This window comes from Leptodactylus fuscus, chromosome 1 (genome assembly GCF_031893055.1).
Source record: "Leptodactylus fuscus isolate aLepFus1 chromosome 1, aLepFus1.hap2, whole genome shotgun sequence".
In the NCBI taxonomy this organism is placed as follows: domain Eukaryota; kingdom Metazoa; phylum Chordata; class Amphibia; order Anura; family Leptodactylidae; genus Leptodactylus; species Leptodactylus fuscus.
The window spans coordinates 178,464,603-178,482,734 of record NC_134265.1 but is presented as its reverse complement, the minus strand read 5'-3'; the positions used below and the strand labels follow the sequence as shown (position 1 = coordinate 178,482,734).

The 18,132-nt window shown below is 41.1% G+C and overlaps 1 protein-coding gene across 3 annotated transcripts in view; it reads right to left on the bottom strand.

Annotated features, from left to right (window-relative positions):
• Positions 1-18,132, bottom strand: part of SVEP1 (sushi, von Willebrand factor type A, EGF and pentraxin domain containing 1) — a 260,025-nt gene that overhangs the window by 227,386 nt on the left and 14,507 nt on the right. The gene's annotated exons all lie outside the window — the stretch shown is intronic.

Below are 18,132 nucleotides of genomic sequence, written 5' to 3'. Positions count from 1 at the left end.
GTCCTTGCCAAGCCCCCATATTCAGGAAAGTGGTGAGTAGAGATGAGCGAACACTAAAATGTTCGAGGTTCGAAATTCGATTCGAACAGCCGCTCACTGTTCGAGTGTTCGAATGGGTTTCGAACCCCATTATAGTCTATGGGGAACATAAACTCGTTAAGGGGGAAACCCAAATTCGTGTCTGGAGGGTCACCAAGTCCACTATGACACCCCAGGAAATGATACCAACACCCTGGAATGACACTGGGACAGCAGGGGAAGCATGTCTGGGGGCATAAAAGTCACTTTATTTCATGGAAATCCCTGTCAGTTTGCGATTTTCGCAAGCTAACTTTTCCCCATAGAAATGCATTGGCCAGTGCTGATTGGCCAGAGTACGGAACTCGACCAATCAGCGCTGGCTCTGCTGGAGGAGGCGGAGTCTAAGATCGCTCCACACCAGTCTCCATTCAGGTCCGACCTTAGACTCCGCCTCCTCCGGCAGAGCCAGCGCTGATTGGCCGAAGGCTGGCCAATGCATTCCTATGCGAATGCAGAGACTTAGCAGTGCTGAGTCAGTTTTGCTCAACTACACATCTGATGCACACTCGGCACTGCTACATCAGATGTAGCAATCTGATGTAGCAGAGCCGAGGGTGCACTAGAACCCCTGTGCAAACTCAGTTCACGCTAATAGAATGCATTGGCCAGCGCTGATTGGCCAATGCATTCTATTAGCCCGATGAAGTAGAGCTGAATGTGTGTGCTAAGCACACACATTCAGCACTGCTTCATCACGCCAATACAATGCATTAGCCAGTGCTGATTGGCCAGAGTACGGAATTCGGCCAATCAGCGCTGGCTCTGCTGGAGGAGGCGGAGTCTAAGGTCGGACCTGAATGGAGACTGGTGTGGAGCGATCTTAGACTCCGCCTCCTCCAGCAGAGCCAGCGCTGATTGGCCGAATTCCGTACTCTGGCCAATCAGCGCTGGCCAATGCATTCTATTAGCCCGATGAAGTAGAGCTGAATGTGTGTGCTAAGCACACACATTCAGCACTGCTTCATCACGCCAATACAATGCATTAGCCAGTGCTGATTGGCCAGAGTACGGAATTCGGCCAATCAGCGCTGGCTCTGCTGGAGGAGGCGGAGTCTAAGGTCGGACCTGAATGGAGACTAGTGTGGAGCGATCTTAGACTCTGCCTCCTCCAGCAGAGCCAGCGCTGATTGGCCGAATTCCGTACTCTGGCCAATCAGCGCTGGCCAATGCATTCTATTAGCCCGATGAAGTAGAGCTGAATGTGTGTGCTTAGCACACACATTCAGCTCTACTTCATCGGGCTAATAGAATGCATTGGCCAATCAGCACTGGCCAATGCATTCTATTAGCTTGATGAAGCAGAGTGTGCACAAGGGTTCAAGCGCACCCTCGGCTCTGATGTAGCAGAGCCGAGGGTGCACAAGGGTTCAAGTGCACCCTCGGCTCTCCTACATCAGAGCCGAGGGTGCGCTTGAACCCTTGTGCAGCCTCAGCTCTGCTACATCAGAGCCGAGGGTGCGCTTGAACCCTTGTGCACACTCTGCTTCATCAAGCTAATAGAATGCATTGGCCAGCACTGATTGGCCAGAGTACGGAATTCGGCCAATCAGCGCTGGCCAATGCATCCCTATGGGAAAAAGTTTATCTCACAAAAATCACAATTACACACCCGATAGAGCCCCAAAAAGTTATTTTTAATAACATTCCCCCCTAAATAAAGGTTATCCCTAGCTATCCCTGCCTGTACAGCTATCCCTGTCTCATAGTCACAAAGTTCACATTCTCATATGACCCGGATTTGAAATCCACTATTCGTCTAAAATGGAGGTCACCTGATTTCGGCAGCCAATGACTTTTTCCAATTTTTTTCAATGCCCCCAGTGTCGTAGTTCCTGTCGCACCTCCCCTGCGCTGTTATTGGTGCAAAAAAGGCGCCAGGGAAGGTGGGAGGGGAATCGAATTTTGGCGCACTTTACCACGCGGTGTTCGATTTGATTCGAACATGGCGAACACCCTGATATCCGATCGAACATGTGTTCGATAGAACACTGTTCGCTCATCTCTAGTGGTGAGGGCAGTGCAAAAATATATGACGCACAAACAAAGCCCAATCTCATTAATTATAAAGGGGTCCGTCAGGTATGCATTATGGCGTCTATGCAAGCAGGACTTATTCCTATGTGATTTTCAATGGAATGTACAAAGGAGCTCCTAAAAGAACCTTTGACATACCCTGTAAATGACAATAGTAGCACATTTCACAAAGTAATTGCACAAAGTAAGTACAATCTATTATTTCTTCGCATTAGTTTTTATACATGTATTTGGATGAACCCGACTCAACTATTACTTCTTTTTTTAATACAGTATTGCATCTGTGAACTTTCACATATCACCCATGTCTATAATAATATTGTTTTATCATTTTTGCTCATGCAAGATGTACAAGAGCAGTTCATAAGTCTACAGTGTCTTAGACATCCACTAAAGATCACAGAGATCCTCATAACAGCAGCTGTTTAGATAACTCATCACTTCAGCCCTGAGAATGCATAGAACAGGGCAGAGCGATGAGATCTTGTACTATTGGAAGTATTTGCAATTCATTTTTGGCATCAAACATTTTCTCATAGTAGCGTGGGTGGTCTAACAAAGTAATACTATTAAGCAAAGGTTTAAGATAGTAGTGTAGAATGATTCTTACATTGTGTACTCACAGCAATACAGCCTTGGAAGTTTTACCCAGAATTCTTCTCTACAAAGCTAACATAATGGAATCATTGAAACCCCCTAATATCCCTTGACATGTCATATAGAAATGCCAGTAGGGCATGTTTAGTGAGCTGGGATCCCCGCTAAAGAGGTCACATTGTTATAATTTGGAGTCCAAATTCCTTTGTCACAGCTTAGTAATAAAATGTTAATGATAGTCACATTAATTTCAATGATTATGCCTGTGTTAAAGGACCAGCATTGAGACTAAATACCCTTTATGATCATGATCATTTTATTTACTTAGATGTGGAATCACCCCTTATCGTAATTTCCCAAAGCCCTGTGAATGTGTCCTAGGGAGAACTGGGAGATTGGGTGTGGAAACTGTATGGAGAAGAGAAAAAAAATCACAGCGCCAAGTGCTAATAGTGTGATACTGTTGTGGAAATAAATAATGTGTAAGCACAAGTAGGAAGGCTCACCTTCTGTGGTTGTGATAATAGCTCACAACCACTATGTAGACATATAATTGGGGGCCTCCAACGGATGGCGGGACCCCCTCTGGTGAGATGGACTCTAGAGGCTGCAGCCAACCCTCTGTAACACTAGACCACTGGCATCAGCATTTAGGACATCCAAGGGCAGACAAAGAAGATGGCAGGAGGCGCGCTGGTCCAGGTCAATTCTTTATTCAGACACACAACATGTTTTGGGTTGACTACCCTTTTTCACACGTTGTGTGTTTGAATAAAGAATTGACTTGGACCAGCGTGTCTTCTTTGTCTACCCTTGTGTGTGGAAACTGTCACTTTTTTTTTTCTTTAATACAAGTAGACTTTACAATTATGTATGTTTATACATTGGCTGAAAGCTTTCTATTATGAGGGCAACATAACAATAATAATAATAGTAATAATAAATCATTTTAATTTATGCAGCTAAAATGACATGTTACAATTTGGAGGATACATACAGTCCCTGACAATAGTTCTGTCGCTTCTCCATGTTGTGGAATCAAAAGCTTATAACCTGACTTTAAATTCACCTTTTGGTTTGAGAAATGACTCATATGAAAGCTGAAATCTTCCCAAATGTGTTTTTTATTAAGAAAATTAATTGGCTTCAATGGTGAAATATTGATTATTTAATGAACACAGAAAGGTCAGATTTTGGCAAGACAAAAGTTTTGTCGCTTTGTCATGTGATGCCCCCAATCCTAGTGTACAGCCTTGCTGGTGCTCACTAATTGATTGGTTAATTAGTGGGTGTGTATAAGAAGAACTCCAGCACCCCAAACCTTCACTTCAACTGCAACTTCACCACTGACAACATGCCAAAAATCAACCCTGCAACCAAAGCCTTGATTATCAAGAAGCTGAAGACCAGATCCACTGCAGAGGTGGCTGGCACCTTTAATGTTTCTCAGCGTCAAGTACAAAGAATTAAAAAAAGATTTGAACAGACTGGAGATGTTTTTGACAAGCCCAGGTCTGGGGGACCCTGCAAGACAACTGCTCAGGAGGAATGTTTGTTGGTTAGAAAATCAAAACCAGCCCCTCTTCCACTGCAGCAGAGCTCCAACAGACCTGGTCACCTCAAGTCCCTGTGTCAACTAGAACAGTTTGTAGGATTCTGTCTCAAAATGGCCTCCATGGTGGAATCAGTGCCCAGAAGACACCACTGGACAAAAGGCAATTAAAGGCCCACAGCCTGCTAATCGGATGGACAATGGAAAAGTGTCAGAAGGTGGATTTCTCAGATGAATCTTCAATTGAATTACATCACAGCCACCACAAATACTGCAGGAGACCTACTGGAGCCCGTATGGATCCAAGATACACCCAGAAAACAGTTAAGTTTGGTGGTGGAAAGATCATGGTCTGAAGTTACATTCAGTATGGGGGTATGCTAAACATTTGCAAGGTGGAAGGCAATATCAATAGCCTAAAATATCAACAAGTATTAGCTTCCCTTTACATTCCCAATCATAAAAGGGGTCAAATTTTGCCACAGGATGGTGCTCCATCTCATACATCCATCTCTACATTAAACGTCCTCAAGGCAAAGAAGATGAAGGTGCTCCAGGACTGGCCAGCCCAGTCACCAGACATGAACATCATTGAGCATGTTTGGGGTAGGATGAAAGAGGAAGCTTGGCAGATAACTCTGGGAGACATGTAAGACTGAATTCTCTGCTATTACTGATGACTTCATCAATAAATTGTATGAATGATTGTTGAAACGCATGGATGCCGTCCTTCAAGCTCATGGAAGTCACACAAAATATTAAATATGGCTCTAATAGCACCACAACTTCATTCACCAATGTTAGGAAACATATCTTTGTATTTGAACTGAATTATTGGTTTGATTTTCACATTACTTTATGTGGCCGACAAAACTTTTGTCTTGCCAAAATCTGACCTTTCTGTGTTCATTAAATGATCAATATTTCAGCGGTGAAGCCAATTTATTTTCTTACAAAAAAACAAACAAACTTTTGGGAGGTTTTCAGCTTTCATATGAGTCATTTCTAAAACCATTGGATGAATTTAAAGTCAGTTTATAACTAGAGATGGGCGAACACTAAAATGTTCGAGGTTCGAAATCCGATTCGAACAGCCGCTCACTGTTCGAGTGTTCGAACGGGTTTCGAACCCCATTATAGTTTATGGGGAACATATACTCGTTAAGGGGGAAACCCAAATCTGTCTCAGGAGGGTCACCAAGTCCACTATCACACCACAGGAAATGATGCCAACACCCTGGAATGACACTGGGACAGCAGGGGAAGCATGTCTGGGGGCATAAAAGTCACTTTATTTCATGGAAATCCCTGTCAGTTTGCGATTTTCGCAAGCTAACTTTTCCCCATAGAAATGCATTGGCCAGTGCTGATTGGCCAGAGTACGGAATTCGACCAATCAGCGCTGTCTCTGCTGGAGGAGGCGGAGTCTAAGATCGCTCCACATCAGTCTCCATTCAGGTCCGACCTTAGACTCCGCCTCCTCCGGCAGAGCCAGCGCTGATTGGCCGAAGGCTGGCCAATGCATTCCTATGGGTATGCAGAGACTCAGCAGTGTTGAGCCAGTTCTGCTCAACTACACCGTGTGCCGGTCAGCCCTGCTGTGCGAGCTCGGCACACACTCAGCTCTGCATCACCGCCGGCGTTGGCCAACATTGATTGGCCAGTATACAGAATCAGTATACAGAATCAGCAGAACCCTTGTGCACACTCGGCTCTGCTACATCAGAGCCGAGGGTGCACTAGAACTCTTTGTGCACACTTGGCTCTGCTACATCAGATGTAGCAGAGCCGAGGGTGCACTAGAACCCTTGTGCACTCTCGGCTCTGCTACATCAGAGCCGAGGGTGCATTAGAACCCTTGTGCACACTCGGCTCTGCTACATCAGAGCCGAGGGTGCACTAGAACCCTTGTGCACACTCGGCTCTGCTACATCAGATGTAGGAGAGCCGAGGGTGCGCTAGAACCCTTGTGCACACTTGGCTCTGCTACATCAGAGCCGAGGGTGCACTAGAACCCTTGTGCAGACTCGGCTCTGCTACATCAGAGCCGAGGGTGCACTGGAACCCTTGTGCACACTCAGCTCACGCTAATAGAATGCATTGGCCAGCGCTGATTGGCCAATGCATTCTATTAGCCTGATGAAGCAGAGCTGAATGTGTGTGCTTAACTCAACTACTCCACCGGCGTAGTTGAGCTAAGCACACACATTCAGCTCTACTTCATCATGCTAATAGAATGCATTGGCCAGCGCTGATTGGCCAGAGTACGGAATTCGACCAATCAGCGCTGGCTCTGCTGGAGGAGGTGGAGTCTAAGGTCGGACCAGAATGGAGACTAGTGTGGAGCGATCTTAGACTCCGCCTCCAGCAGAGCCAGCGCTGATTGGTCGAATTCCGTACTCTGGCCAATCAGCGCTGTCCAATGCATTCCTATGGGAAAAAAGTTTATCTCACAAAAATCACAATTACACACCCGATAGAGCCCCAAAAAGTTATTTTTAATAACATTCCTACCTAAATAAAGGTTATCCCTAGCTATCCCTGCCTGTACAGCTATCCCTGTCTCATAGTCACAAAGTTCACATTCTCATATGACCCGGATTTGAAATCCACTATTCGTCTAAAATGGAGGTCACCTGATTTCGGCAGCCAATGACTTTTTCCGATTTTTTTCAATGCCCCCGTTGTCGTAGTTCCTGTCCCACCTCCCCTGCGCTGTTATTGGTGCAAAAAAAGCGCCAGGGAAGGTGGGAGGGGAATCAAATTTTTTTGGAGTTTGCCACGTGATGTTCGATTCGAATCGAACACATCGAACAGCCTGATATCCGATCGAACATGTGTTCGATAGAACACTGTTCGCTCATCTCTATTTATAAGCTTTTGATTCCACAGCATGGATAAGCGACAGAACTTTTGTCAGGGGCTGTATAAAACAAAAAATAAAAACAATAAAACCAAACAATTCAAAAAGTGGGAGTGGAGCAATGTTAACATTTCATCGGTATTACACATCATATAACTTAACCGAATTTCTGCAGGAATTTGTATATTAGGCTATGGATACAATGGTGTCAAGCAATGGGGTCAGTAGACGGATAAGGCAAATGCTTGCATGAGATCAGATAGGACTTTGGCCTTTTCAAGTTGTCAGTAGCAGAACGCAAAAATAAGGATACCATATGTTATTTTAGTTCATTCACACAGCAAAGCATCAGACTGGAGAATGGAATTTCAGTTTACAACACAAGGACGGCCAATTACCACATGCTGGCGGAGTGTTTACACAGATTTGCTTAAAGCATCTGCTCCCTGCAATTTCTTCATCTGGAATATAAACAGCCTGGCTCTGTCAGGTCTGTGTCTTTTTTTAATAGGATGTAGAAATTATTTGCCTATAGGCAAATGTGAGCAGATCTCCAGCAGCATTTGCTACATAAGAACCATTCACAAATACTTAAACCTTAACATGCTAAAACGATCTTTAAAGTACTAAAAGTAGCAGAATATGACTAAGAGTCTATTCATCTCTGTTGTAGATTTTATTCGTAATGAAAGCCATAAAGCTTTTTCTACAATGGCACACAATAGACCACAGTCTTATGATGGGGTGTGTTGGACTTCCATTGTAGCTTCGGTTGTTAGGAAGCAAAAATATTTCTATCTGCAGCTCTATTGTGATGTTCATTGTGGTCATACTACATAAGAAAGCTCTGTTGTAAGGTTCTCTTCACATGTAGGGTCTGTTGGCAGCATGAAGCAGTCTATATTCCTGTCAAAATGATGAAGAACATGATAGAATTGCAAAAGATACTATCATATATATCAATTCATCAATAAACCCATTGGGTGCTGCTGGAATCTTTTATGATCAGATGTGGACAGAACATTATAAAGGATAGCTGCAACACTGACGCTAGGTTCACACCTGGGCTTGGGTCTCTGTTCTTCGGGTCTACGGTTACAAAGGCCATAATGGGGTCCACCATGTTCTTGCAGGACTTTCTGTCTGCATAGGAACTGATGCTTCCTTTAATGTTAACTATAACTGTAGGCTGCAGTCACAACTAAATATGAGGCTGACATTGTAATAGCTCCATGGAAAGACTTTCCACAATAATTTGGAGTTCATCTGTGGGAATTTTTGCCTGCTTAGTCAGAAGAGTATTTCCGAGGCCAGACAACGATGTTGGATGAGAAGATCTGACTCACAATCGCTATTCTGATTCTTCCCAAAAACATTGAGTGGTGGTTAGGTCTGAGCTCTGTGTGAGCTACTGAAGTTGTTTAACACCTAGCTAACCTAACCATCCCTGTATGGACCTTGCTTACATGCGGGAACAGAAAAGGCTTTTCCCCAAACTAGTTGGGATACATGTTCACAAACTGACTTGTTGCGATGGTGGCATCCTATTACATTAACATGCTGGATTTCAGTGAGGTCTAGAGAACACACAAAGATTTGTAAACGGGGACATGTCTCGGTGGTTCATTTTATTCACCTATGACAAGAGAACTGCTTTGGATACTCTCATCTGATTTCTAAGAGCAACAATAAAGTCTAGTTTAAGCCGACAATATAAAAATAATGCTATGTTCATAAAATAGAAAATTCAAGAACTCCCTATGGATTTGCTAAGACAGTCTATACTCATGAAAAATAAAGGCTTCCCTTGGCCATGTCATTTGTGCAGATGTAGACCCAGATGTATTATCTCTGCTATTGTAAAACATTGGAATGTACAGTATGCAACTAATTTGACTACACTGAAGACAATGATACATTGCTGTGCAATAGCTTGTTATTTCCTGCAGTGCTGACACCAAATTAGAATGAAGCAAACTAAAGAAGTCACATATAACAAAGAGATTTCTCAGTATTCCTTTAAGTGCTATAAGTCTCTTTTTTCATCTACTAGAGTTCTCGTACATGTAGTCTGTAAGAAATCTATTGTACGCTTACTGTGTACTGCTATTCCCATTTTATATCAGAAGTAATAAAAAAAACTAAAACTTGTTCTTTTATATTGCGTAAAGATTATAATTTACATTGTATCTTGTGTATACATCCAAAAGTTATTTCCAGCAAAAAAAATGTAGCTTTTTACAGTACCTGCAAAGTGGATAGGATTTTGGCTAATCCAATCCAAAGATTAAAGAAAGAATTTGCAGAGGAAAAGCTGCATTTTCAAAAATGTCCATGTTTTTGAAAATCGCAGCGTGGAAATAATATCTGCAGAAACACGTTTTCCATATAGGCATGAAAGGGGTAGTAAGTATGCAAAGGAAAAAAAACTCTATGAACTTTGTGTGAAAAAAAACTGTGAAAAAAAAATACTATAGCTTTAGGAGTGTTTCTTTTCCTGCATAGACTCCACTCTCTGCTTCCATAATAATAAAATGCTGATTACATGAAACTGGGGCTACTAAATAGAATATGAAAAGCATCTTTGGAAAGTGTAGAAGCAGCCCTACAAGATGTTATTAGTATGAAACCAATTTTCCTGCTGACTGATTCCCTTTAAAGAGAAAATAAAATAACGCGGCGTATACGAGACTAACTCCCATTGAAATCAATGGGAGCGTATACGGTGCTCAAAATCTTATACGGCGTATACGTGCCAGGTCACGCGGCACGTTACTCCATGTGAATGCACCCTAACATATAACAATTCTGGAGCATCTGTTTTTATAAGTCTGAGGTGTGCTGTTCCTGTGTTATTCTTTCTAGAAATTTATTAACAACTTGGCACACACTAATGGTCCCCAAGAATACACATGGAGCCCCGCAGATCCTATTGACTATAATGAGGTCTGTTGGGTGTCCACATTTTTAAAACTGAAAGCTGGGGAGAAAAAAGTGCTCCATGCAGGACTTTTTCTCCGCCAATTTTCGTCAGTCAGTCTCTGCAACGGAAACTGCAAGGCAAATGTGAACCCAGCCTTAGTTTGCCAAAATGTTACATACTGTAAGACATAGTTTTAGGATGAGAGTTAAAAGGTTACAATGTTACTTGCTAATTTTTTTTTTTTTTTCATCTCTTAGGTACCTACTAACATGTGAATTCTTTTTGGCAACAAGGCTTCTAAATGATTCTGGGTGGCTGAGGAAGCTCAGAATGGGGTGTCCTATGGTCCAAAAGTTCATATGTACTTTAAAGGGGCTACATGAGTGGAAAAAATATTTATTTTGTTGTTTGAATTATTCTAATAGTTTATTTTAATTGTAAGAGAAGCAGATGAGATTGATCGTTATCCTCCCTATTTCTTGTCCTCTCTCTTAAACCCTTCTTTGCACACTCCTTTTACAGATCATCTTTCTAATTCACCGTACCAAAAAGTTGATGCATATGAAGATTCTTTCTAACCAAGCCCCACATTTTATTACCTATCCTCATTTATGAACTAGACCAATAACCAAATTTAAAATCAGTTTGCAAATATCTGAAGCCAATATCAATCTTCACAACTCCCTTCTTACCACTCTCCTGTCGAACCTTTCCTTTAAGGCTATGCGATTAACTATCTGGGGATCAGGACCATGACCTCAATTTTACCCCATTCCGAAACCAATACAAGTCAACCTCTCTTTCTGATGTACTAGTTATTTCTCTTGGTGTGGATATTGTAATATTAAAACCAATTGCTTACCCTGTCTGCTCTAGCTTTTCTAGGTCAACCCCATACATATTATCCAATACTTTTCCTTTTTTTGGTTCCCTGGTTCACCAGGCATAGCCTGATTGATTCCAGCAACGCAGAAGGATTCTGGAAGGATAACCCTAGCAGATCCCTATCAACACCACAGTGATAGATTTTGCAGGCACGTCTCAGAAATAATGGGCTATGCTGGAACAAAATTTTACTGAGATCCTACTACATAACTTATTCTGGTTTCAATTACAACTTCTGCCATCTTTTTGTCACCAATCCACTACTGCCCCAACCCTTCCAATACGATGTTCTTTTGTTACATCGTATTCCTTATCTCCTTCTCCCACCACACCCTAAAGCCCATGCTGGGAAACACATATTAACCCATATCTTATCAGTCATACTGTTAGAGAATTTAGATAATGGATAATGTCTGTGTGATGGATGGTTTTTGTAACGCCATCACACAGCATAAGTGAATGGGAACCATATACATGGCTATTATTTTGATGGTCTATTGTCATGGTTTTATCCTATTTTTGGCCATTTTCAAGGATCCCTCCATCCCTTGAATTGGATCTGTGAAAACAAGTGCCCCTCGGGTGCAAAACGACTGTGAAAAATGAATATTTTTCTCAGTCGTTTTGATCCTCTTTAATGTGGATCTACTCTTACTTTTTCCCATATCGCAGATGAAGTAGACTAGTTGAACAAGCTGCAACAGATTCCCAATGACAGAAATGTTACGTCGCCACCTTTGTTATTGGTAAGAATATGTGCTCTTGGCAAAGTGCTCTGTTTTATCATACTGAACTATGCTGTTGTTGAAATATCCCTGATAACATATCTATCTTGTTCTAAGGAAGAGCTGAGGACCTTGTCACACAGTCTACCAGTTTTGGTCTTGTATGTTTGTTCCCAATGGCTCATTACTCATCACTGACGACTCCATCGGGCAGGCGGACATTGCTGCTTTATTTCATAACAGTCAGGGAAAATGAAGTGTTCGCTAACAGGTAACATATACAGCGCAAGTGAAGCAGAAAACTGTCAGGTGAGAGTATAATGAAATCTATATTTCCCGCAGACATCACAGAATTATTAGACTATAACAAAGTGCGATTTATAATCTCCTCCATAATATTCCCAGGCTGAATAAAGCTGACAGTCAAAGCTACAAACCTTATGTAATGAAAGAAGCAATGAAAGCATTTACTGTAATGGTATTCAGTAAATTGTAACTCAGTTTTGACATTGTCAGTATAGGAAAGAAATCGGTTTCTTTTGTCTCTATAGGTCCATCTATATTCATGTAAAAAAGTAAAGAAACCAAATGTAAAGTTTTTTTTATATATATATGTGCACATATCTATGCTTGATACAAATTCTGGATACAAATAAAGGTGTTATAAATAAGCAAAACAACAATAACACATTGGTTTGCAATATTTATTAAACAAAAAATTCAGAGACATACCCTATCCATTGGAGGAAAAAGTACAATAATCTCTAAGAATTAAATAGGAATTAGGTGCATCAGATCAGGTATAACGTATTAGGCTACATTCACACCACATTGATGATTGGCCATGTAATGTCTGGTTTTTAATAGACATCACGCGGCAGCATTAAATTTGATGTCAGTGAATGGTCCGTTTTGATGATCCATTATTATGGAGAGTCAAAATATAGGTCATGTCCTATTTCTGGCCATTTTCACAGATATCACTCCATACACTGAAATGAAAACCAGTGCCCCTCAGGTGCAAGACAGCCGTGAAAAATTTAGTTTTTTCACGGCTCTTTTGCACACCAGTCATCTGAATGTAGCCTTAGAGCAGTGCTAGAGAGGATCATAGACAGCCTGTCTTATCTCTACTTCATTCTTTGGACCTTTGCTGTTGAAATGTGTAATAACATAATAGATTATCTTAGGTCTGCAGAAAGAATGTTATACTGTAAAAGCATAAGAGTACTAAAAAGCATCTATCATGCATACTAAACAATTGGATAGATGTAACATGCACCTACATTGACAAACATAGAGATAACAATGCTTTGAGCTTTGGACTTTCACTTTCACTGGTTCATATCCAGGATCAGCCATGAAGAAGATTTACTAAGACAAGGTCTAACAGGTCTGGTGCGAAAAAAACGGCAGTGGACGTGGCTTGAATGCTTTAAGCTATATGTGAATATCCTACAAGGCAAGTTACTTTGTCCAGTTGGGCACTATGAATATGAAAAGGACAATTTAGTGTTCCATCAGGACAACCACCTGAAGTATATACATTGAGATTAGTTAAGAAATGGTTTAATGACAATGAAGTAGAGGTGCTAGATTGGCACCCACAGTCCCCAGAGATCAACCAAATTGAAAACTTGTGGGTAGAGTTGAAAAAAAAAGCTGTATTTGTACCCAAGTGAGTTGACCAATGCGCATCATTGGAAACGTGTAGAAGAGACCTAGGATTAGATTTTGGTCGAGACATGCTTGAATCTGGTCAAGAGCATGCCCAGAATTATTCAGGCAGTATTGAAATCCAAAGGTGGATTTACAAAATAATAAAAAATTTCAGTGTATATAGATGCCAGTAGTTGAAATTTTCATGGTGCCCTACTCTGTAAAGTGGGCCGGTCTGATGCATTTCTGAGCTCTTTGGTTTGTAATTTTTATTATTTTAAATTTTTGTATATGTATTATAGAATGTCTACTTAGGGTATGTTCACACTGAGCTTTTTGGATTTTGACGTGGAAACCACCTCAAAAATCTGTCTCCAAAAATGGCTCCCATTGACTTCAATGGGAATGCTCACTTTTTTTTCTGCTAGCTAGTAGCGGAAAAATAAAGTGCACCTGCAGCTCGAGACACACTCCTGTTTAGGCCCATTGATTCGGCATCCAGTCGCGGCTAGCCGCGTGGAAGTTTACACAACGGAAACCATTTTCTGCAGTGTGAACATACCCTTAAAGCTACATTATTATTTTTTTTTAATACTGATTTTCTCTATAACGGGTACTGTCATATTCACCCCAGTTAGTGGGGTAATATAGCCCCATAACTCCACTGTAGAGATGATCTGTCTGCTGAGACCCAGCAGCTAATACAGTTTTCCCACCACCCAGCGATCACGTTATGAATGAGACTGCAGTAGTAAGTGACATTGCTGCCTTCCTGATCTGTATGCAAGGCACTGATAAAGAGGTGTTTATACAGTGAACAGTAACAGTAACTGTCTCTGTCTTTTCTGTCAGAGGTCTGGTTGTCTCTGTCAGCCAGCTCCCTACTTTTACAACTGCATGATGTCTATGGATCTGCATATTTGGCATTTAGAAGTGTTTAGAGTTACATGTGGACTAGCCAGAAGTTAGACGGTCCATAAGTGGTTAAGGAATTATTTGCAATGAATCTTGGAAATATGTAGAATAGACAAATAATGGACATCCAAGTTAAATTATATCCAATACATGAATGAAGCATTCCCCTTGAATAGAAACAAAGAGAACTTGTTTCATAGAAAATACATTTCAATCTGCAGGCACCATGCTATAGAGCAGGGGAAGCTGAACAGACTGATATATCGTTTTGTGGGAAAAGCTTTAGTATAACTTGTCATTTATCTGTTCTTTCTCTGTTGAGAAGTTAAGGAGGTGAGCATATCAAGGACTGAGAGTCTCAAAGGTAGCTGTCCATCACTGATAGGACCGCCCCTTTGACTTCTCAGCACAGAAGGAGTAGGTGGTGTATAAAGATATAGTGTGATGAGTACACGTTCACATCTATTAATTTACTCCCAATAAGTAAAATGAGACAGGATTAAGGGTAAGTTCACACAGAGTTTTTTGGTCCGGAACCTCAGGCGGAGGCTGCCTGAGGTTCCAAACCAAAAACCGGGTAGCTGCGGCTGAAAGCTGGTGCACTGCACCGGCATCCAACCGTGCACTCCGCTCTGGATTAAGCCCAATGAATGGGCCTAGTCCAAAGGAGGGTGTGTCTTAAGGCCGAATCGCGAGGCGAAACGGCCTGAAGAATGAGCATCGCGCTTCTTTTTCCAGGAGCTGGTTTGAGTTCAATGGGAGCCGTCTTTTTGGTCAGGATTTTGAGGAGGATACGGCCTCAAAATCCTGACCAAAAATCTCTGTGTGAACTTACCCTTAAATGTAATTTTGGCAAGAAAATGGAATACTGTATTGTAGAATACTAATTAAATGATGACTTCTGGTTTTACAAATATGTAATAGCAGGCAGGGCATTTTCTGTTACACTTATAAGTTTTGTTCATAGATGTTCCTATTTTCAATTTGAAGTACTCATCAGAGACAGAATAAGGCACTTGTGGTTACACTTTATTTCTGTATAACAACACTCATGATTTGGAGTCTACTTCTGCATAAATTAATGTTTTATGTCTCATTACCTTATGGTACCTTCCTATAGTTGGGGAGTAGCAGCTAGTATGGGTGACCTGGTGGTATACATAGATGGGGGGTTACACAATTCTTTGAATATAGTCCAGAATAGTATGTAGTGCCAAGATACCATATCTTCGCTTCCCACTATATAGCAATACTAAGCCAAGTATTACATATTACATGAGTAATTTGCAATATAAATATGGATACTTCTAAATTATAACAGTTATAATAACCATGAAGTCGAATAGGAATGCATAGAATGTACAAAATGGTAGGTTAATAAAAAGTTATTGCTAACAAAGTGCTCATGATATATAAAAAGTATCCGTATCTGTATTTGTATCTTACAAACCTTATGCATATTCAAGGAATATTTGTATGTTGCACAAAATTAGTATTCTCATTGGTTAATAGCCAAACCAATAGTCACACTGTGGTGATGAGGTCAGCTCTCCCCACTTCTGTGACCCCCTGACCAATAATTGGCTAGTAAGTATATAATATCAAATACTGGTGTGGGGTGAAAAATACTGAACACTGTAGCCTTGCAAAATAACTATAAAACAGAATATTCCGATGACTGGTCCACTTTAAAAAGTTCTAAGTGAGGTCTCCTTCAGTTTGATTGTCCACAAGAACCTTCCAGGTATTATCTTTATATGAATGTTTGCACATAGGCCTCCTCTGTCGCCTATTTAAAGGGAACCTGTCAGCTTAATTTAATCCCCATGACCACAATTAGTACCTCACAGGACTCATCATGTGTTGCCCAATAGTGTTGTTTGTCAATGCATCACTGCTGCCACCACTCTCTGAAAAATGACACAATGATACAAAATAGGCCCTTGAAGTTATGGGGTGCACAACTGTGTGACGGACATCTTTCGGCTCTATTCTGGTAGCTGCAGTGACATTAGCAGGGCCGAAGCTGTCCCTCATAGCCAAGAGCCTGTCTTGAGGCATTAAGAGCTTCCATTCTTCTTTTATTGACTTGAAATACCTAATTTGCATAAGGAATAAATGGCTTTTTTTTCAAATATGGTGATAGCACTTGGTTATTATAAGGACACCTTTGGACAACATATGAGATGCCCTATGAGACACTGATAATAGCTTGGAGGGGAGGGTAAAATGAGTTGACAGTCCATACTTATTGTAAAGGGTAAGATATGTATGTAGTTGCACAGATGTGTCCGCACTTATCTGTTCCATTGTTTCAGGATAAACCAAATGGCGCAAGATGACAAACTTGGAAAAAATAATTAGATTTACAGTGTCGACCACTGCAAGTAAAATGAGTTTTTATTCTTTCAATGTTAGTCATCTCAATCTTATAAACTCCAATATGCTGCACCAAACTCTCCCTCATAGCCCAAGTGTAAAGTACATAAACTTCCAGAATGTCTGAGATGGCAGGTGTTTGTGTTGCGGGGCCGTGATCTTTGGCAAACACCCCAGCTCTAACTTCTCACGATGAATGTTCCACAACATTAAATCTCCAGATGAATGATTTTGGAATTCATAATTTAAATTCCAGAATGCATTAGGCACTAAACCAAGAATTCTACCACCATGCTTCAAGATCTGTCCGCTGACTTCTTAGTCGAGAATACTACATTAGTACATGTGTGGGAAATATATGACCCCATCAGCACAAGATACTCAGATCTACATGAACTTTCACAACAATAAGAATCATATAAGCAATGTGAATAATATTGATTTTCTTGATAAAGTGGTAGATTTTAGGGGGTAAAATATATTATGAAACAACTTAACAGTCAGTTCTTGAAATCTTTGAAACAGGGAAAAAGAATAAGTGTAAGAATCTGAGTAATTTCAACAAGGGCTAAATGACTGGTCGAGAACATCTCTAAAACATCAGATCACAGTGCTTGTTTGCAGTGGTTAAAACTGGTAGACAGAAGGACATCCAGTGCCAAAGCTCATTCATGTGTGTATGTGACCTGTAGAGTCACCAGAATTGAACCTATTGAACTATAAGCAAAGTCAAACAGCCTGAGCTCACAGTTTCTTGATGCCTCTATTACTTTTTTCCCTGATATGCCAAGGAACAGTTTGGTGCAACAAGGACATTACTGTTGCTCTCATCGCACCAAAGAGCTAGGATTTCCTGCAGCTAGTCCTTCCATTCCTCCTTCCCTGCTTTGATGATACTACTTGGCCTTGTCAGTCATGTAAAGGAGGGAGTTCTTTGGTGCAATGGAGTAAATGTGTCACTCTTGTTGCACCAAACTGCTCAGCAGAATATCAGGAAAAAAGGAAAATACATCAGCAGCAGAGGCACCTATCGAGAAGCAGAAAAAAAAGCTTTTTTATTAATAAGGACCCTGGATATATGATGGTTTCTTATAGTTCAATAGCAACAGTTCTAGTAACAGACTCCTTTTAAAGGGGCTCTATCATTGGGAAAGTCATTTTTAACTAAGTACTGAGCCCCGGTATTATTCATATGCTAATTAGCTTCCAGCCAGCACAGGAAGTTCCCAGCAGCACTCCTTCTCTCCTATTCTTTCCTATCTGTGTGTGCAAAAGGAAGCAGGACAGGCATAGGAAAGAAAAGGCAGAGGGTACATGATCAGACTTCCAGGGTGCACCAAGAGGTTATTTAGCATATGAATAAAAACGGGCTCATTCAAAAACCACTGAGGCGATTTTCATACAACAGGTACTTATGGAATAGCCTTTCTAAAGGCTATGCAAGGATGTACTTAGTTAAAAATGACTTTTCCCAATGATAGAGCCCCTTTAATGGAACTCCGGCATTAACATCTTTTTG